We start from the raw sequence: 19,167 nt of genomic DNA, 5'->3' as shown, positions 1-19,167 counted from the left end.
GCAAAATCTGTGGTACGATTCTAAATGTAGAAAATAACACCGCTGATGATGAAAAAAATGAGAGAGAGGTTGTTGAGAATGGAAAAATTTTAAATGACAAGTTAGTTGGTATCTCATCATGGCAATTACAGGGCTTGAACAACGGAACTCTGTAAATGGGCATGAAATTTATCATCTACAGAATAAAAGACAAAGTATCAGAACAAAATGGAAGCAACTGAAATAACTTACCTTGAAGGGAATGTTTAACAAAGCAAATAAATATTGAGCCTTTTTTAAATAAATTTTGATTCTTTAAGGTCATAAATGCTTTATTATTTAATTTCACAATTTTTAAACATCATCACACTAGATTTAAATTGATGACCTAATATCTGAAAAAATCCTACTGTATGTAGTTGGTGTACTGACTGTATAAACTTACACTTTTTCAGATAAAATATTTCTTTCTAATATTGCTTATGAACAGATAAAGAGATGCGAAAGTTAGTCATTTTTTTAATCACACTAACTTCTCTTTTCAGACATGCAACTTCATTGTTATTTACAGTTCTCCATATTTTCCCAATTGTTACAGTTAAATGAGATAACTTCATTGTTACAACACTTTTTGATGTCATTGAGTAAATTCTTCTATTAAAATATATCCGAAATTGTCAGATTATCTTCTTTCATTATAGCTTTTTTCACATGATACAGTACCGATGACAAAAATAACTTTTTAAAGCTTATGAACCAAAAGTATATAAATACTATATAAAATGTAATGTTTCATAGTTTAGACTTAACAATCTAAAATATTACTCTAAAAAATGATATGGGTCCTAAATGGAATATACATAACAATCAAACTGAAATAACATTTATTTTTCTATGACTTAATACCAGCTTATTAACATTATTATAAGAGACAAAAATAGCATAAATTAAATACTAATAATTTCTTAATCACTTAATCGTAAAAGTGTAAAATCCATTCTATATATTGATTTCACAGAACATAAGAACGATATTTCTTAATACTAGAACTTTAGTTATATTATTAAACAGAAGAGAAACTAGTGCGACTTACAGTAACAGTTGTTCAAATGTTCCACGCGCTGAGACCGCCATGGTGGGAGAAAGTTGAGATGTTCAGTTTCTAAAGACGTTCAAAATCAAGGCTTTCATTTCCCGAAATAACCAATCGTAGATTAGCGTAACTTAACAAAAAGTAAACATAACTTCTTTCCCATAGTTACATTTATGCGAGCAACTTTCATTAGAAAATTTCTCCACGCAGATATCCAGTCTCATGATGTTGGTTTTTATCATGTAAGAAGAAAAAGACACAAAAAAAACACAGAGTTTTATTTTTTCTTTTTTTCCTTTCTATTGACTGGCACTGACGTTATCCACTATTAAGCAGGAAGCGATGGTCACTTTATTGGCCGATGCTATTCGCACCATCGGTGCGATTAGCCGCTTGAGCTATTCGCACCCAAGGTCCGTAGGTCCAAGGTTCTTTCTACGGACTTGATTGCCACCAACATTAAACCACGCATGCGCATTGAGTTGTTGGATCCGTCATTTGAACCCAATCGAAAGAAACGGATTCTACGTACGCGAACTACCTAAGTGTTGTAGTGAATCTTCTTTTTTTTTAAAAAAAGGCGGGTTATTAACTTGGCGTAGTTTATCATTTTTAAGCGTTGGCGACTTTCAAAAGCTTAGAATGGAAGGGGGGTTCCTTTTCTGATATATATTAAAAGAAGGAACACATTTCCTTTTATTAAAGTTTATATAAAAAAAGGGCAGATTTTTATGTTCACAATGTTTATGGTTTTCCTGAACGGTTGGAATAGTTTAAACGACTGATTTGGGAGGGGAGACAAAATCTTGTTTACAATATTTGTATTTCTTAGAATAGATTTAGCTTCAAATATGTGTTTTGCACAATCAAGACTTTAATTCATTCTTCTCTGAAAATTGTCTGAGAAAAGGTAATAAAAATTAGACAGAGGACTTCTGTGTAGAAAATTTAGACATCGAATAAGTTAAAAATGATTAAATCAACTATTAAATAAATAATTAATCATATAATACTGGTTATTAACAATTTTGTGTGACTGTTTATTTTTTTATGGAAATACTTGTCATTTTCATGACACAAAAAGTATTTCAAAGAAGTTTGAAATATTAGTACAAACACATTAATAAATTAAATTGAAATAAATAATGGGATGTAGTTTAAAAGACAAATAATTTAATGTAAGAGATTTAGATTTATCAGATTTTATAAGGTTACTTTTATAAGGTTTTATTTCATAAGTAACTTTGATTTTGAAATATGGCATTTGAACCTATAAACATGTCTGGATACTGAAAAAGTGATGAATATATAATAATATTATAATGTTCAATAAGTTTTCTTAATGAATAATAAATTCTGACAGTCCTATAAGACTAGGGTCTAAGTTTGCATAAAAATTCCTCAATTAAATAAAATAATTTAAGCAATTTCTATAGCCTTTTTGTCAATACATTAAATTTTTTTAACTAATTACACGTCCTCGCTTGCAATTAGAACCATCATTAAATCCCTATTTTATCTAATCATTTCCTGAGCATTATCATGTATATAGATTGGCCTCGTCTTTGTACTTGATAATTATTACTTGCAAATTATTCCCTTGCTGGTGAACTATTAACAATCCTCTCTATTGCTGCGTTAGGATTAACAACCTTCGCTTTCGCTACCGCCTGCCCATGGAGCCGGATATTTCAATTTATAATGCCTTACTCCGTGCGCCTGCCGTACGGAAATTGGCATAAAATGCTGGTACCTGAGCTGATTGTGCGCATGGGCGAAAGTAGGTGGTGTGAATAGCCTCTTAGCTATTCGCACCGTCGGTGCGATTAGCCACTGCGCACTTTATTACAGAGGCACCTAATAAGTGTGCTACCGTTGCCTCATTTGAACGGGCAGAAAATTTACATCCATGCCTTCTCCGGGATTCGAGCTCGGGCCCTTCGAGTCACTAACCACTGCCTTGTTTGGGCGGCATCCTATTAGACTTTCGACAGCTAATAATACCTTAGATTAAAAATGCCGGAGCGGAACAGAAGTAAAAAATAAAATAATTAATAGTTTGAATAAAATATAAAAAAGATAAATAGAAATATTTTAAATAAATAGAAACTCATGAAAATTACAACCATGATTAATTATATTAAATTAACGCATTTTAAGAATGAAATAAAAATGAAAAATGACTGAAATATTTATAAAAGTTCATGCCATATCTAAGGTAATTAATGAAGTTACTAAGGCACAATAACACGCCGAATAAATACTAATTCAGAAGTCAAACAACAAAAATCAGTGTTATATTTACCAAAATTTCACAGGACTAGTGTCGGTGGTTTTACCGAACCACCATCCTCAGCTGCAAAACCGCAAATGAATAAGATAGGAAATAATGAATAGATAAGATAAGAAAGAATAAGCAAGTGGCGCCATCTGTTGGTGAAACCAGAACTAAAATATAAAGCCCGAAGGCAAACTTGGATTGGAATTAGGATCGTTAACTAGAACAGAAAGATTTTTATGAATGTGAAATGCCTCTAGAAAATCCAGTTCTCCAATGGAAGATGGTTTTTGAATAATTTTGGCAGCAGAAAAATTGAAAGTGTGGTTTTCGGACCAACAATGTTGAGCAACAGAAGACTTCTATGTTTCCTTTTTTCTAACATATGCCTCATGTTCCTTGACGCGAAATTTTAAGGCTCTCTTAGTTTGGCCAATGTAAATTAAACCACACTGGCAAGGAATCCTATAAATACCCCAGGAATTCATATCCGGAATGGGGTCCTTGAGTATGGAACTCGGAATTTTATTGGTGGGAGAATAAACAACCCGAAAGTTAAATTTATGCAAAATATGTGCAACTTTATAGCTAATTTATGGAAAGAAGGGAATGACAACAGAATTTTTATAATCTTCTAAAACAAGAGTGTGCCTTTTAGTGTGTTGAGATGAGAATTTTTTAACTGCTTGATTAATAATGTTGGGTGAAAAGCCCCTGTCAATAGCTATTGCTTTTAAATAATTTAGTTCTTCATCAAGGGCTAGCTTGGAGGAGCAAACTTGAAGAGCACGGAAAACATAGGAATAAAATGAAGCTAACTTTTGTTTAGTCGGATGATATGATTTAAAGTGTGGTGGAAGGCAAACCGATAAAGTAAACCTTCATCGGTTTACCTTCCACCACACTTTAACACGGTAAACCGTAGTACTGAAGTTGGATGTGTTAGGTGTGACCAGAATGTCGAGAAACGGAAGAGAATTGCAAGTCTCAAGTTCAAAAGTGAACTGAATAGCTGGATCAATAGAATTCATTGTTGAAAGAACTTTATTTAAATCATCTTTATTACTTTCAAACAGAGTAAAAGTATCGTCTACGTAGCGGAACCATGCCGGGAAGTTTAAAGTGTCAAGCAATTTTGATTCATAATAATGCATGTAGATATCAGCCAGGATGGGACTAATGGGGCTTCCCATGACTAATCCCTCAGTTTGCTTGTAATATTTATTTTGGAAAACAAAATGTGTTTGTTTCAAACAGAGTTGAGTGAGAGAAATTAGCTCATCAATTTCGATGCAAGAGAAATGAAATTCGCGAAGTCTGGTTTCTAGACATCTTAATGCACCCTCCACTGGGACATTGGTGAATAATGATTTTACATCAAAAGAAACCATGAGTAAATTACTAGGAGAAATGTTTTTAACCTTTTTTACAAACTCTATTGAATTTTTTATGGTGTAAATGTTATTGTCTAATAGAGGTGAAAATCTAGAAACTAAATATTTAGCTAATGGATACGAGGCAGTACCTAAATTTGATACAATAGGTCGGGAAGGAATACCACTTTTATGAATTTTGGGAAGAGCATATAATCTGGCACAATTCGCAACAGATGGGATAAGTGAATGTTTTAAATTGCCTGAAATTGTTGTTTGACTTCTGAATTAGTAATCAAGTTATGTTAACCCTTCCTGAAGCTAAATGCAACAAAGGCCCGTGAACAACCTTCGTGCTAGATGAGAACGCCGCTCAATGTCCACAGAAAAAACCTCCAAAGAGGAATTAGAGCAAATATCACTTGGTACGCAACTCACACTTTTAAGAACTGTCTTTAGTCCCCTCCCTCGAGACTGAACTGTTCCACCGGGTGCTCGTCCTTCATCTCGGGTCTCAGAGACTATCAATGCGGGAGGCAAGACTATAGACACCGCGTTTCTAACCGCCGCGCTAGCTCATTCGTATGACCTAAGTCCACTTACGGGACAGCATAGGCTGTCTTTTCTGGTCATAGGAACCGGATCCATGTTATTGTGCCTCCAGAGACGCTACTGTCATAATAACATACTAAGCCAGTGTAAGCGACTGAAACAGTACATCTAAGGTAAAAGAAAGGTTCGGTGAACAGTATGTTTCGCTTTCTTATTTTGACTTCTAATTCATTTAAAGTCTTTTTGACCGGATGGATAGAGTATACCACTCCTTGAAAATCTGTTATTCTGAAATGGTGGATTTGTTGCTTAGAAGCTCACACTTATTGGGCGCTTTCGAGTCCATCAATGTCAGTTTGCAGTAGTAAAACAAATTGTAACAAAGTTTTCTGGTTATATTTTGACTCAATTCATCTCTCTTGGGGTTCCGGCTAAATTTAGATTCTGGGCATGCTACTGAGGGAGCTAGCAACTTAGGAAAATAGCTCTTACAATTTGTGTAATGTTTTCTGGTGTGTGAGACTGTTCGTCTCATATAATATTATCGGTTCCCAGACAAAAGGCCACTGGACGAAAGAGCACGCGACAACCCCCCCCCCCCCACAAAAAACTGTGATCATTGCCCACGCGACAAATACTCACAGCGATGAAAGCGCGCATTAATAAAAGCCCACATTGATAAAATCCCACGCAGATAAAAGCGCACATTGATCTGTTTGTTTTTATCACTATATTATTTATTTTATTAAGTAAAAAACAAACTTTCTGCTCTCTGATTAAGTGATTAGCTATAATGTTCCGATGATAAATCTGAGAATAAATTTTATTATTTATTTACTTATTAGCTCTTGTATGTGTATGCGGTAATGAAAAAGATCATTGTGAAGTTTCTCATATGCTATTTATAAGGTAATATGGTTGAGATTAAATATGATTATGTTTTATTTTTAAAATTAATAAACGTTAATTGAAAACACTTGAATTTTATTTTCTTCCTTTTTAGTTTTTCTTTTAGTTCCTTTTTAGTTTAGTAACATTAAAACAGTTTTATGTAATTAAGCACAATGAAAACTTGGTTAAGAGATATTTTATTCTTTACTTTAGACTGAGCTTATTATCAAAGTTTAAGCATATTTCTGAATGAAAGCTTTTTTGAATGTAACATTTATAATTTGGCAATTTTCTAGAGATATTTTCTCTTAGATTTCTGAATAAATTAAAAGTGTGAACTAACATCCTGTCAGAAAATAACTTCCAAGTGTAACCTCTTAATCTTTCAACTACAGCAATTTGGTGTATAAGTGTTTTATTATTTTTTTTCGGGGGGGGGGAACAACTCTTAGAATTCAACACATCTACAAATTTAAGTACAGTCACCTCAAACTATAGTAAAAAATATGTAGCATGTTATTAGAGTTTGTGAAGATTACAAAGAACTATGCATATAATACTCGTAACTTCTAAAAAAAATTTCTAACTACGTGAATGTATATTTATAGGCATTAGATTCAAAGTTCAGCGTTTTCAGATTCTAAGTATAGATATTATATAAATTCATCCTTCATTAATAATATTATGCATAGTAATATAAATTAGTATTAATATTTCAAATTGCAATTTTTTAATAATTTGTCTTGCATTTGCTGTATATTTATTAAAAACGTATGGATATCAGTTATGTAACATGAAAAATAGACAGAACGCAGTTAATCTTATATAACAGTTGATTGTGAAAGAAAAGAAAATGTCTGAATAATATTAACAAAAATAATGGAAATAAATAAGAAAAAAGAATAAGAATATAACAAATAAAGAAACACAATATTAACACTTATATTGCTCTTAAATTCTCCCTACTGTAAATAGCCATTTTCTAATTGACATTAGATTAAATTAATTCCATTATCCATTAGAAAATAATTATAGTGAATCATATCTATTGACAACATTTCTAAGAGGTCGCGTTTTGAAAAGGACCTATATTTTCTGAGAACATAAGCAAACATTGGCAGTGAATATCACATTTCTAAGACCACCACATCTACAGAGCTCCAAAATCCTTTAAAATCGTGAATGGTCGCGTTTATAGAGGGCTCACTAAATTTTTTAATAAAACTTGTACATCTTAGTTATACATTTGCTACATTTTGATTTTCTCTCAAAGCAGAGGAACACCGATTCTGTTACTTTAGAAGTATGTGAAATAAAAAAAAAAAAAAAAAAAAAAAAAAAAAAAAAATGGATACTATATAACAAAAATGGAACTAGATTCTAAAACACAACTCTTGCACTTGCCTGAAATTCATTATTCTGCTTGGAAAAAATTATCTAAAGAAAAGTTTAAAGAGAGAATACGTGCGGACGGCAGCGGTCGAAGCAACACTATTTCGAACTGGGCATTAAAAGAGAAAGAACGAAATGGTACTAAAGCAACGGAAAGGATGCCTTCGTGGAGGATATTTTACAGGAAACTTGCCTGTATACATGTTACACAAGGTGAAAACCACGAAAGCGCCCATGCAGTTAGTTTTTCCACCGTGACTCTAACTCCGGACCGAACTACCAGTGTTTAGCGCTTTTATCGCTTGTCTGCCGGTGACCATTGTTGTATACAATGAAAGCTTAAGAACTGCAAGACTGACGCTCTCTTAATATACCGCTTTTATTTCATTTTTTATTAATTTTTACTCATCTAACTAATTTTTTTTTCCTGATATTTGAAGCGGAAAGTAGAATTGAGAGTACAGGTTGAAAAAATACTTACCTGGATAGTAATACACTAAGTATTTGGACACCTGTGATAGAAAAGAAAAACTAACTTTATTCAAAATCAATAGTTGGTAGAGCCTCCACGAGAGAGGTAATTACAGCGTGGACCCTCCGGGGCATACTTTCCATAAGCCTTTGTATGACAGGTAGTGGTATTTTCTTCCACTCGGCTTGGAGAAGACGTAGAACTTCGTTCACCGATTTTGCACGGGTAGTGCACCCCTGAATTCGGCGATGCAACTCGTCCCAGAGGTTCTCGATAGGGTTCAGGTCTGGACTCTGGGCAGGCCAGTCCATTCGATGAACTCCATTGGCACCATACCAAGCCTTGGTTACGCAAGCATTACAAATACTTAGTGTCAAATATTTAAATTATTTCCATGCACATTTACTTCAACTGAAGCGTATACCAAATTGCTACAAACATAAAATTCACAAAATAACTATCATTTAATTAAAATATCCCTAAACTATGTACACGTCGACTTATTTTTACTTAAAAAAACATCCCAGAATTGCACAAAAATGGCATTGCGCACACTCTTCACTATATCCATGTACACTGCTTTTTTCTCATAAATTAGAAAAATTTCACGAAAATGCATGAAAATACTCAATGTATACTACTCAAACGAATTCCAAAATACTAGAAATATATAACTCACAAAATCATGATCATTAAATTAAAAAACACTACTTAAAATATAAATAAGCACATACATTAAATTAATAAAAATTAGATTACAATCCTAATTACTTTAAACTAAATCATTGCTAATAACAATTTTCGAATAATACCACATTAATTTATTTACTCCTTACATTTAGAACAATGCATAAAAATAATATCCTCAAATGATTAAAAATACTAACTTACCTAACTTCTTCAGAATCTTCATTACGTGGCTGCAGTACTACTGCTAATTTCTAAATCCTAAATCCAGCAGTCAACTGGAAGTCTATTCACCAAGTAATAAGAAATTAATAAAATTTCACCTATACTCAAACTACTTTCAGCAAACCATGTACCCTTCCGTACACTCCTTTTCACAAAATGTCAATTTTCACCATATTTCTTGCACCGCCTTTTAAACTTAACTGTAATATCCTTCCTTTCACACAATCTCATTATTGTTATTATCAGATAAACGCATTAAAAATTTAGAATTCACTTTACATAGCGCCATGCAATCCGAAAATTAATCAACACTATTTCACACAACAATGAAGCTTTTCCAAATTAACCCCCTTTTTTCGATTAAACAACTGTAATTCGTCCATTAATGTCACATGACATATCTCATGATCTCTCATTCCCCTCACACAAAATAATGCGTAATCGGAACTGAGTGCTTCTCACATTATTACCAAAGTCCTAGGTAGTAACCTTTATCGCCTCCAAAATGTCGCCAAACTATCAGTTACCATATTCCAAAGGTCAGCCATTTGAATTCTTATTCTTTGTGAAAAATTGGTTCTAAATTTCTTTCTTTATATATTTACTCATCAATTTTTAGCAGGATAATGTACGAAAATTTTTAGAAGGATTATAAATTTTCCTTTTAAAAAATAATTTCTATATACATAGTCCAAACACATCTGTATACAGTGAAATACGTTTAAAATGAAATATCGGTTAACACGAAATAATGCAACGGTTCCGACAAACTACTATGTATTTTCATGCATTTTGTTTCTCTTCACACGAAACAAAAATCGCAGTTTTGTTGGTCTGCCGACTCGGGGCACATTCCGACAATCACCGTTCACCTTCCACATCTTAATCACATAGGCCACTGTCGATTTTGGGTACTTCAGACCGCTAGATATGTCCCTTAAGGATCGGCCACATTTGTGACACCCGATAATCATACCTTTCTCAAAATCAGAGACTTCCGAACTGCGAGGCATCTTGCATGCGACTAAAGCCGATGCTGTTTCCTACACGATATATACCGGCGGAGTCCGTGACGTACCTTAGGACCGCAGATATCGTCATTTTCATAGGTGTCAAATACTTATTGGTAGTCAGTATATAACGTTATGAAGTCTCACCAATCGCCGCGTAAAACGGGCAGCACACAAGATCAGCTGTGTTGTGTAGCAAATTCATTTAATTATTTTAATTACTGCTTATCAAAATTTATTGACTGTTCTAAATTTATGCTACACAACGTGCATTTCAATTGTTTTTATTTGTACTGTTTGGTTTAATTTTAATTGGGATTTTTTGTACGAAAGATTAGTAACTTCTTTTCACTCGTTATTTGCAAATGCGCTTAAACACATAATGGAATTATGTAAATTTCCACGTAATAAACTAGGATTATTGTGACTTAATTTAAGTTTAACTCTTAATATTTAAAATCCGTAGAAGCAGAATAATTAGCCCTTTAATTTGAGATCATTTCCATAATTCTAGCTTGAGCAGATTTTAAGTTAGAGCCATTTAATTAACAAAAACTTCCTAAGTTATTGTTCAAAAGGGTGGAAAAAAAGTTTCGAAGGGGAGGGAGGGAAAAAAAAAAAAAAACTCACTTGGTAACAAAAATTTTGAGTTCTTTCCCACCGCTGGAAGCGATTTCCGGCCGGGGAGTTTTGGGGTTGTCATATTTGACTTTTGCAGATGTTTAGGCGTGGCCTTGGTTTGCCACGAATTTGGCGAAATTAAAGTTTGTGTTTGGTTCAACACCGCGGAAAAAGTAGAAATTTTGCATGGCTTAAGGCGGGAGTTTTTGACTAGTTTTTTTACCTTTTCGGGTGGGCGTTTAGCCAATGTAGCTGCCCCGTCACTTCTAAAAGGGGTTGTTTCCCAGGAATTCCTCCTCTTGACATTCACTCTTAACACTTGATGTCCGTTTTCAGGAAATAGAGATAAATAAGCATTTACCATCTGTTAATGATACAGAGGTGAACTGTATGCATGCTGCGAATGAGCTACAGAGTGGTGTATGAATTGTTTTAGATTTTTCTGTGGATGAAAAGCCTGAAAGAACTGAATCTCCAGACTGTGATATGCAAAAGAAAAATACATCTGAGAACTGCAATGGAAAAGTATTTGACCCGGGTATATTTTAATGAAAAGGAAGAAACTGAAATTCATTCAAAACTTTAATTTGCATTATTTGAAATTGTGATGTGTTTGTGTATATAACTTGTACATAGTGTAAATATTTGCTTCTCATTTTTAGGGGTACCCAACGAGATGTATACTGGTAGAGAGCTTATTGCAACCTCCAACCGGTTCCAACATTAGTGTCATGTGATTGCTGGTCGAATTCCGAAAGTCCGGAAATACTTTACATTCATTTCTATGGGACGAAAGATGCCTGCTCTGCTTGGTCACATAAAATTTAAGAAAAAATGGTTATCCACTGCAGCGCCTATGAATGTAAAGAAAGTTTTGTAAAAGGAGGACCTGTAACCTTTCATAACTAAGTTAAAACTGCATGATTTATTATTTTATTTCCAGTATTTTTGTCATTTTATTATCTCTGTTGAATTGGTTAGAAAGTTTCAGCCATATTGTATAAGAAAATTGCCGCTGTATATGACATTTTCAGCATGTATTAATAGCATCAAAATGTAATAAATACTGTGACATAATTTACTGGAATAACCTTTTACAAATAATTGAATTTTATGTTCTTTTTTCCATATACTCCGTTGAATTAGAAAGCTGCGCCAATTGGCGCTAACCTTTTTTTGCAAAGTCGTATGCGTTTTGGTTTCGTAAACAAGTACTGCCTGCGATTAAAAAAAAAAGAAGAAAAATGCTATTATTATTAAATTATTGAGATAAGATTGTGCAATATGTTTACTTTGTTAAAAAGAAAGCTAACTCAAAATCTATAAATGAGGTGAAAATTTGTATACTAGTGTATCTTAGCTAATAATGCATGCATGAATAAATCCCAAAATTTTTTAATTTAAGCTAATGCATAAGAATGATCTGGTAAAGCAGGAATAAAGTGGGAGTGAATTCGAACTTACTTTTAAACATTTATAAGTATAAGGAATAAAATGGTATAACTCGTAATGTCAACATATTGCCTATACTTAGAAGTGCCACCTATTTATAACTTAATCACCTCAATATTTGATTGTAGAGTTTTTGCTTTTATAGTAATATTTGTTTAATTTAAGATTTTTTAAAAACCTTTTCCTTTAAAACTATTTTTAGCAACATAAATATATCATAACTATAGAATTTTCTTTAATTTATAATGAGGATTAAGTGTGTATTAAGATTTTTAGCCGGAGTTAAATTAAAAAAAAAAAAAAAAAAAAAATCCTTGAAGACAGGCCTTAACTTTTTGTTGCATACAAACAGTATATATATATATAGTCTGTCAAGGAAAAAAAAAAACAAAAACTACATCTGAGTGAATTTTTGCAGGTTTGAATGAGACTTTCATCATTTTATCTTTACTAGTTTTCACTTTCTATTCATAAAAACTTTTTTCTTTTTTTTCGGTGAAACAGTCAGTTTTATTTAAGCCCTGTATTTGTTAAATTAAAAGCATGTATTTTTAATTTGTACTTTGTATTTTATTTACACTGTTTTACGTATTGATTTTTTAAAAGTAAATATCACTTCTTTGGTACTATTCGATTTCGAGGGCCGTAAAAAATCACCAAACTATTGTTGATGCCAATGCCGCCAAAAATAATTGCGGCAAGAAAGGAAGTATAATAGTAAATAACTATTTAAGATTGTTTTAATTTAGATAAAAGGTTAATTTCATAAAATACTTTTTATTATTATAATTTATATGAAAAAAGCTAAACATGACTGAATGGAAGCATAAGAGTAAATAACTAATTCAGATCATTATTATGATTTATATAAAAATTGCTAAACATACCTGAATGGATACCTGCATCGCTATTTCACTACCGACTTATCGCTAAAGCATAATTTCATTTCGTTGGTTGTTCAAACATAATTTTCTATAATGAATGATGCCTTTTCTTTGAAAAAAATTCTCGGTAAACTGCAAAACTGCCCACCTATTTGTTTACCGCTTTTTACAAGGGTAAAAACAATTGGATTTTTGTCAATTTTTTTTATTATTTGTTAAGTGAAAATAGGTCGATGTGTACATAGATGAAGTCAAGGGTGTGTGTGCGCAGTGCCATTTTTGTGCAATTCTCAGATTTTTTTTTAAGTGAAAAAAGGTCGATGTGCACATGGATACCGAGTATGTGCAGTTCTTAAAAACACGTGAAGCAGTGGATGATTCTGCACTTTATCCAAAATTCTATTGCAGACTTTTCGTCATGGGCAATTCCCAAATTGTTAAATCCATAGGATATCAAAAAAGGATTTAAAATCAAAAAAAGATTTAAAAATTAAACTAGTATATCAATGGCATCTTAAAGAATATAGAACTATATAAACTTACGCAATCTGAAATCAACACGTAGGCTTGGCGTCTTAAAGAAATATAGAACTATATAAACTTATGCAATCTGAAATCAACACGTAGGCTAGATTTGGCGCGTACATTTTCGCTGCAATTTTTTACGGCCCTCAAAACCGAATAGTACCCTTTCTTTATATATCTATAAAGATTTCTGTGGTTTCACAAGGTAATTTTTTTAAAAAAATTTATATCATCTCTCTCTCTCTCTCTCTCTCACACACACACACACACACACACACAAAAAAAAAAAAAAAAAAAAAAAAAAAGTCAAATTTCTCATATATAAGGTATTGTATTTTATGATGTTATTCATGTAGTATATAATAATGTGTAGTTTCTATATTTCGGCCAAATTGTGTGTTTTGGTTTTAAAAAGCTCATTACTTATTCACAAATCAAAAACAGGAAATATACTTGACTACCAGTTTGAGTAGGTGATTTTTGGTACTTGTTCCTGATATATTTTAGAAAAAATAAATTAAATAAATAAAAAATAGCATTAATTCACTTAAAATAAATATACTACTTTGTATAAACACCAAACTTTTAACTATGAGCAGGACATGCTTTTCAAACGAAAAGCTCTATTTCTTCATCAGATGCAAATTGGATCCTTTGCAGCTGGTAAAGATGGGTTAGGTTAGGTTATTTAATTACGGCAAAGTGTCGAGGGCTATCTGCCTAAGGGAAGGGATAACTTCGTGGAGGACTTCGAGGGAAACTAGTGATGAAGAACGAAAGCTTTTTGTTCAAAATGTGCGTCCTGCTCGCGTTTAAAAGATTGGTGTTCATACAAAGTAGCATATTTTTGTTTTACTTAATTTTTGAGTGTTTATTTGTAACTAAATCCACTTACTATAGTACATACTATATCTAAATGCACGTTTTCGTAATGTGTTTATTTAATTGGGATACAGGATTAAAATATATGTATTGTCATGTTTGAATTTATAATTCAGAAAGAAAATTTTATTTTGGAAATGTACTTTTTACAGCTGATGTGCAAAATATGAAATCTTACTAAATTTAATGTATAGCAGCATACAGTTAAGGCAGTAGTTTCCAAGTTTGCATGAAATTATTTTCTGGACATTGCTAAGTTTATACGCACTTTCATATGCAAGTAACTGAAAAAAAAAAAAAAAAAAAAAAATTCCAATCAGTGAAAGATTTTTTTAAAAATACAAATTTTACTTACTATCGTACATTTCCAGAATGCAAGTACTATTGGTAACATTGAAAGGTCAAAGGTAAGTAAAATTGTTCCAAAAACTATTTCTGACTTTAAATTAAGTAAAATTATGTTTACTTAAATATAAGAAAGTAAAATATTTTTCTGTAGTAAGATTTCAGTATAATTAATCTTTTTGTATCATAAACTATATTATAAGTTTGGACAGTAATAGTTTATAGTTCCAGCTGAAAGTCAACAGTCTGTAAGTATATATTTCATCAATTGCACATGCAACGCATTAAAAATAAACGAGATTTTTTTGCTGCACTACTGTTATAATATTTGAGAACGTTATTCAAAATTAAAGTTTCCATCTCAGTTTATTATTATTTATTTTAGATTTTCTTCCTAAAATTATTTAACCTAAACATCTTAAACAATGGCACAAATAATTTAAAGCGATTATTAAAAATATAGATGAAATATTCAGGGAAAGTGGGTTAAGTTATATCTAAAAATAATTGTAAAAAATAGAATAACCTAATTCAAGGACGTTGTCTGCCGACTGCCAGCAGACGGAAATAAAAAACACTACATATCAAAAGCGCACCAAACTGGCGATGAACAACCTAAGTTTGGTTTGGTTTATTAGATTAAGGCAAAGCACTCGAGGGCTATCTGCCTTAAGGGAGGGATGCCTTCGTAGAGGACTTTCTAAGGGAAACTGGCTCGTATACACGTTACACATGGGAAAAACCACGAAAACGGCCATGCAGCCAGCCCGTTCGCAGGATTCGAACCTCGGACCAAACTACCAGTGTTCAGCGACGTTACCGCTCGGCCGCTGGTGGGCGAACAGCCTAAGCTATCACTCCCTAAGAGCGCCAAGACCATAAGTCATGTGGTATATGTTGGAGACATCCTAGCAGACGAATTCTCTGTGGGTGAGCCGTCTACCTGTTATATGAAGTCGTTGGGGGTATCCATAATTCTTGCGCATGAGTTTTCTTACCTAGTTTCTGTCTAAAGTTTGTATGTAATGTAAATGTTTGTTTCTTCAGTTATGTTACCTGTATATTTTTAAAATTGGATTGTATCGAATTTAGCTGCTGACCAAGGATTGTACTGACCGGGACGTGCAGTCCTTGGGAGGGGGCAGTGTTACGAAATGTACAGGCATCGTGAGATAGCTTCCTTTCAAAGCAGTTTTAGGGTTGCCATAAAACAGCGAGGATGGCAGGGTTGCCATAAATAACGAGGAAGGCAGAGCTGCCACACTTGGTGATAAATTGCCCATTTGGCGACATACCAAATGGATGGATGGAGAACCTTCTGGAACGAATTCTTACCGGTTTAGCCCAGAATGTCCTTGAACACAAGCCGAAAGTTATATAAACCCTGCTGGTCCGCAGTCAGTCAGTGTGTGTCTCTTATCGAGTGTATGCCTCGTCTAGCGAGCTGATAGTCAGTATCGAGAGTGCGAGATCGAGCTGACAGCCGGGCAGCAAGTGCCGAGTTCACCAAAAGAGTCTCGTAATGTATCTCGGTCAGTGCATCGTCGAGAGAGCGTGTTGAGCTCCAGGTACGACTGAACCGAAGACTCGGAAGCCGTGCTCTGTGTGTCGTCGAGTGCATCACGAGTTGTAGCGTGGAGAGTCTCGAGAGTACGTCGAATTCCAAGAACGACCGAGCACAGTTGGGAGCTGTACTCTGGTGCTTTGCAGTGAAGCTGTCTCCACCGTTATTGCCTGACAGTGTGAAGGCTGTATCGCTGATGGTTCCAGCGTGTTTATTGTAGATCTTTGATGACTGTAAAAGTGTTTGGAGCACTTTGACAACTGTAAAAGTGTTTTGGAGCCTGACAATACTGGCAAATAAAGTGTGTTTCGATACTTCATCAAGGGTCGTCGTTATTCACTCTAAATCCACAAGAACCCCGTACGAACATGAAGGAAAAAAATAACGCAACACTATGTTTTTCCTTATTTTATTATTGAAGATTTTCACAGAATCATTTTAATGATTTTAAATTTACATGATTTTCTCTTTATCATTGGAATAATTTCGTATGTCTTTATTTTACTGATGACTTTTCACCCGTACACCCTTAAATTTGAAATAGGAGTGTTTCGGCTAAAACACAACGCAATTAGTACGAAATTATTTGATCTAGTTTAGGTAGTGAGGAAAAATTTAATTAATGTGTTATATGTGTCTTTCTTAAAAAGGCACTTGACAGCTGAAAGTTGCTCCCGAAAGGCTATTTTCTTCCTCCTTCCAGCATGCCTGCGTGGTGTAACTGTTAGCACATTCGGTTCATATTCGAGAGGTCTAGGTTGGAGTCCCGACCAGCGCATTGCTTATTTTTCATGTCATGGCGCCCGAACGAAAAACATGGTGGTGGGTGATGATTCTTCGCCACCCAGATTTGGTGACTGGGTCTCCTAATCCCCAGTCGCCCTTTAAAATGGGGAGTATATAAGGTGTTATCTCCCTTCTTCCAGCGCTCCTTCGTGGTATAACGGTTAGCACACTCGACTCGTGTTTGAGAGGTCCAGGTCTGAGTCTCGGCAAGGGCATTGCTTTTTTTTTCACATCTCCCGCATAAAGGAAGACCTAATGACTCTACAGTAAAAACAATAGATCCGTAAAGTATAAAATTCTACATTTAATTCAAGTTGGCTCAGTCTAGACCAGCGGACAGAAATCGCAGGTCCGGAATTCAAATCCTGGGAAGACATCGTCCATTTTTCACGTCTCCTGATCTGAAATAAAATGTATAATATTTCTACGGTGAATCCAGTACTGAACACCGATGATGATGGTATCCTTATCAATAAATTGCATGCCTTTCATCTGGCTGGGACTCGAGATCGAAGTAATGGACTGACTTTTCCTTAAAGGTCGACGTGGACTTCCAAAATGTATCCTTTTTATCCTCAAACTAGGTAGGAGAGAATCATGATCTGCCTACACATCAGTTTGTTCTCGTGTGTTAATGTGCATGGAATCCGCCATGCCATAGAGTAATTTTTTTCACAATGGTTCCTGCACTACTAACACTGACTGAAAGCACCTATGCAAATCCTCTGACATTGATATACCTAGTCTCACAAATAACAGCATTCACACTATCAGCATTTGTGGTGGTGATGGATGTTCTCGACGTGCTATCATCCCTCAATAAAGCACTTACACTATTAAACATTTTATTTAGGAGCAGGAGACACGAAAACTGTGCAGTGTCCTTGACGAGATTTGAACATCCCCACCTTTCGATTTGCTCCGGATGTTCTTCTAATTACACCATGAAGGGAAGCGGCAAGGAGGAAAAAATACTTCAGTCTCTCCTACTGAAGGAGTGACTCTCAGTGACCATTGATTCAGAAGCTGCAACTCTGAAATCAAAAAGTTAATTCAACGACGCAACGCTGTCAGAAAGCTATGGCAGCACTCAAGATTTCCACCAGATAAAATCCTGCTCAATCAGCTGAATCACCAGGTCAAGGCCCTTACATGAAAACAAGCAGATCACGACTGGGCCACTTGCTTATCTTCCCTCTCTGCAGAGGAAAATTCTATCTGGAAGGCTACTTCAAAACATTTGAGATGCTACACCAACATTCTGCCCTTCAAGGAATTGCCTACACTGAATCTGAGTCGTTTGCCCATCGCTATGCTTCTCAGTTTCGCACAAACAACATATTCCACTCACACACAGAACACATGGTTGCACAATCACTTTGAAATTTCCTCTGAAAACCACAAACGAACAACATTCCTCCTGTCAAGTCGTCAGAGGTCTATGAATATATTACCAAACTCAAGACAAAGAAGAGTCCAGGGTTGGACTTGGTCACTAATAAAATGCTCAAGAACATGGGAGTCCTTGTGATTCAGAAACTTACAAGAATTAGCAACGACATGCTCTACCTTGGACACAACCCTGTTTCTTGGAAATCTCCAGTGAAGAAACCAAGCAAATCTCCAACTGATCCTGTATCCTATCATCCAATTAGCCTCCTCTCCTCTGTCAGCAAAGTTGCAGACTATGTCATCCTGCAGAGAATCCTTAGTCATGTGGAAAGCCAAAATATTCTCATAGCTAAACAATATGGTTTTAGGAAAAAGAACTTGTCAGTACACCAGCTATAACGTACTACTGAATACATCTATCAAAGTCTACAGAACAAGTCCATCACAGGAGCCATATTTCTGGATGTAGCTAAGGCCTTTGATCGTGTCTGGCTGAAGGGCCTCATGCACAAGCTCATAAATCTGAGTTTCCCACACTAAATCATTTATTCTTTGCTTATGGATAAACACTTTGTCATTCGTGTTAACAAAACACTCTCCACCCCCCAAGACAATACTGGCTGGGACCCCATAAGGGTCACATTTTATTTAATATTCATACAAACAATATCCCCCACAATACTTTTGCCATGTATGCACACGACACAACATTTCTATCACAAAACGCATCTCATGGGTCAGTCATCCAACTACTACAAAACACG

General features: G+C 34.4%; 1 protein-coding gene across 1 annotated transcript in view; it reads right to left on the bottom strand.

Moving 5' to 3' along the window:
- LOC118188641 (tubulin monoglutamylase TTLL4-like) overlaps positions 1-1,224 on the bottom strand; it is a 74,854-nt gene extending 73,630 nt beyond the window's left edge. The window contains exon 1 of the mRNA XM_035359131.2: positions 1,073-1,224. The gene's annotated coding sequence lies outside the window, so the exon portion shown is untranslated. The remainder of the gene's footprint in view (positions 1-1,072) is intronic.
- Positions 1,225-19,167: the final 17,943 nt, after the last annotated feature.

Source organism: Stegodyphus dumicola, chromosome 1 (assembly GCF_044657685.1).
Source record: "Stegodyphus dumicola isolate Sdum_Otavi_A_Nest chromosome 1, ASM4465768v1".
Taxonomy (NCBI): domain Eukaryota; kingdom Metazoa; phylum Arthropoda; class Arachnida; order Araneae; family Eresidae; genus Stegodyphus; species Stegodyphus dumicola.
The sequence above is the reverse complement of the archived record's forward strand: the minus strand, read 5'-3'. Positions and strand labels throughout refer to the sequence as shown.